A 3762-nucleotide genomic window follows, 5' to 3' on the forward strand; every position below is an offset into this window, starting at 1 on the left:
GTGTTCACTTGGGCAGCACATGTACTAAAATTGGCATGACATGGAGAAGAAGAGCATGGCCCCTGTGAAAGGATGACACGCAAATTCATAAAGCATTCCATATTTTAAAAAACACATCAGAACCAAGAAAATAAATGAATCAAAAGAAAGGGAAGACCCTGGTGATTCCTTTCATATTAGAAAAAATTGGCCAGACACAGTGGCTCAAGCCTGCAATCTCAGCGCTTTGGGAGGCTGAGGTGGGTGGTTCACTTGAGGTCAGGTGTTCTAGACCAGTTGTCAACATGGTGAAACCCTGTCTGTACTAAAAATACAATTAGCCACGTATGGTGGGAGGTGCCTGTAATCCAGCTACTTGGGAGGGTGAGGCAGGGAGAATGGCTTGAATCGGGGAGGCAGAGGTTGCAGTGAGCTGAGATTGGGCCACAGCACTGCAGCCTGGGCGACAGAGCAAGAGTCCATCTCAAAAAAAAAAAAGTACAAAAATTAGCCAGGCGTGGTGGTACATGCCTGTAGTCCCAGCTACTTGGGAGGCTGAGGCAGGAGAATTGCTTGAACCCAGAGGTGGAGGTTGCAGCGAGCTGAGATCATGCCACTGCACTCCAGCCTGTGTGACAGAGTGAGACTCCAACTAAAACAAAAAATAATAAAAATAAATAAACAAATAATTTTCATTTGCAATTCTGAGTGTGGCAAGAGTAGTGGACTGTGGCCCCGTGACGGGCACGCACTTTAGAGTTCACAGTGTGCTCTCTCGGAAACTGTTTTAGCCAAAATGGTGTCACCATCTCTGGCCACTCAATTTATTCAAAAGACTTGACTCAAAATGACTATTTTTGGAAATCAGCTTCAACTCTAGCCTCAAAAGACAAAAACATTGTAGTTCTAAAGATATTCAAAAGAAGGTAATTAAGGTTATTAAAAAGCAATGAAGGGCCAGGCACCATGTCTCACACCTGTAATCCCAGCACTTTGGGAGCCTGAGGCAGAAGGATCGCTTGAGTTCAGGAGTTTGAGACCAGCCCGGGCAACATAGTGAGACCCTGTCTCTACAAAAGAATTTTAAAAATTAGCTGGGCATGGCGGTCTGTGCCTGTTGTCCCAGCTACTCCAGAGGTTGGAAGTGGACGATGACTTGAGGCCAGGAGTTTGAGGTTGCAGTGATCCAGGACTGCACCACTGCACTCAGCCTGGCTGGCAGGGAGAGCTTTCATCTGTGAAAGAAAAATAAAGGAAGCAAGGAAGAGCTGCTCCTCCAAATACTCCCACGTCATTTGGGGCAGTTACAAGATTCCAGAAAACATGGAAAACCTACCTTGAGTACCTTTCTGGATGTATGCTTATAAGAAAACAAATCTCTTTAATTAACTCATAGAAAGACTGAGAGGAAAGGATCCCAGGGGACATGTGGTTTTACTTCCCTATTTTATTTACTTACTTAGATGGAGTCTCACTCTGTTGTCCAGGCTGGAGTGCGGTAGCATGATCTTGGCTCACTGCAACCTCCACCTCCCAGGTTCAAGAGATTCTCCTCCCTCAGCCTCCCAAGTAGCTGAGATTACAGGCACCGGCCACCATGCCCAACTAATTTTTGTATTTTTAGCAGAGATGGGGTTTCACCATGTTGGCCAGGCTTGTCTCAAATTCCTGTACCTGCTTCAGCCTCCTAAAGCGCTGAGATTACAGGCATGAGCCACCTTGACCGGCCCCTTAATACTTATTCATTCTAATAACATTGATTGTGTGCCTACTATGTGCAATTACTAGATTAGGTTCTGAGAATGAACAAGATGAGACTCCTGCCATAGGGTGCTTCTGTTCTGATTCGGCGTGAGTTTGGGAGGAGCATGCAGACAAGCAGTTCAATAAATCACAAGCTGATTTTTGAGTGTGATGTCTGCTTTGAGAGAACCAGGCAGGACGAGGCAGTGCAGAGGAGGATGTGCCCCTTCACAGGATGAGGGAGAATTTCTCCGCAGAGGTGTGTGTGAGCTGAGGTCTGAAACAGGAGAAGATTCCAGCTGTGGCGGGAGGTGTGGGAAGTCCATTTCGGGCAGGGAAGAGCGTGTGCAATGGTCCTGAAGGGGGAAACCGCTTGGCATTTACAGGAGCAGAAAAGAAGCCCAGATGCCCGATGCAAATGAGCAAGAGGAAAAGAATAGAGGTGGCAGGCAGCGTTGGGTCATGCCAGGATTGGTTGGCTTTTTAAAGAGACATGGTCTCACCCTGTCCCCCAGGCTGGAGTGCAGTGGGGCAATCACAGCTCACCGCAGCCTCAACCTCTCCTGGGTTCAAGGGATTCTGTCATCTCAGCCTCGCAAGTAGCTGGGACTATAGGCATAAGCCCCACCAGGCCTGGCTAATTGTCTTTTCATTATTAGAGACGAGAATCTTGCTGTGTTGCCTCGGTGGGTCTCAAACTCCCGCGCTCAAGTGATTCTCCCATCCAGGCCTCAAAAAGCACTGGAATTACAGGTTTGTACACTATATCTGGCCAAGATTGGGGGCCTTAAAATGCTCTACTTTTAATTTTTGTGGGTACATAGCAGGTGTATCTATTTATGGGGTACATGAGCGTTCTGGTACAGTCATGCAATGTGTTACAGTCACATCGGGGTAAATGGAATACCCCTCACCTACGCACTTGTGCTTTCTTTGTTTTACAAACAATTCAGCTACGCTCTTTGCCCTGTTTCTTTCTTTTTCTTTTTTTTTTTTTTTTTTTTTTTTTTTTTTTTTTTTTTTTTTTTTTTGAGATGGAGTGTAGCTCTGTCTCTGGGCTGCAGTGCAGTGGTGCAATCTCGGCTCACTGCAACATCCGCCCCACCTCCCCCAGGTTCAAGTGATTCTCCAGCCTCAGCCTCCTGAGTAGCGAGGACTGCAGGTGCACGCCCCCGAGCCTGGATAATTTTTGTATTTTTAGTAGAGACAGTGTGTCACCATGTCAGGCTGGTCTCAAACTCCTGACCTCAGGTGATCCTCCTGCCTCAGCCTCCCAAAGTGCTGGGATTACAGGCATAAGCCACCACTCCAGCCTCTTTTAGCTATTTAAAAATATACAATAAATTATTGTCTACCATTGTAACTCTGTTGTACTACCAAGTACTACATCTTACTCGTTCTAACTGTATTTTTGTACCCGTTAACTATCCCTGTGCACCCCCTCCAGCCCACCACCCTCCCCAGCCTCTGGTAACCATCATTCTACTCTCTATTTCCATGAGGTCAATTGCTGTAATTTTTAGCACCCACAAATGACTGGGAGCATGTAAAATTTGTCTTTCTGTGTCTGGTTTATTTTAGTTAACATATCTACATATAATGTATATACACACATATCTACATATTTATTTATAGCATACTGATTAAAAGGTAAGTTCTTAATGCCCCAATGAAAGAGAATGGCAGGCTCACACTTGTAATCCCAGCACAGCGGGAGGTTGAGGGGGGAGGATCACTTGAGCCCAGGAGTTTGAAACTGGCCCGGGAAATACGGTGAGACCCAGTCTCTACAACAAATATAAAAATTAGACGGGCATGGCGGCTTGTACCTAGGGTCCCAGCTACTCAGGAGGCTGAGGTTGCAGTGAGCCGAGATCACACCACTGCACTTCAGCCTGAATGACAAAGCAGAAACTTTACTCAAAAAAAGAAAAAAATTGGTATCCCAGAAAATTTTAAAATATCTATTCACAAATGTATATAATCATAGTATATTAATCAAAAAGTAAATTCTTAATACTTCATGGCAAGTGAACAGCA

The 3762-nt window shown here is 45.5% G+C and overlaps 1 non-coding gene across 1 annotated transcript; it reads left to right on the top strand.

Annotated features, from left to right (window-relative positions):
- On the top strand, positions 1-107 carry LOC119469765. Its single transcript, XR_005198609.1, has one exon. It is a non-coding gene; the product is annotated as a U6 spliceosomal RNA (small nuclear RNA).
- The last annotated feature ends 3655 nt before the right edge of the window (positions 108-3762 follow it).

The sequence above is a fragment of the Cebus imitator genome, unplaced genomic scaffold (assembly GCF_001604975.1).
Source record: "Cebus imitator isolate Cc_AM_T3 unplaced genomic scaffold, Cebus_imitator-1.0 Scaffold819, whole genome shotgun sequence".
In the NCBI taxonomy this organism is placed as follows: Eukaryota; Metazoa; Chordata; class Mammalia; order Primates; family Cebidae; genus Cebus; species Cebus imitator.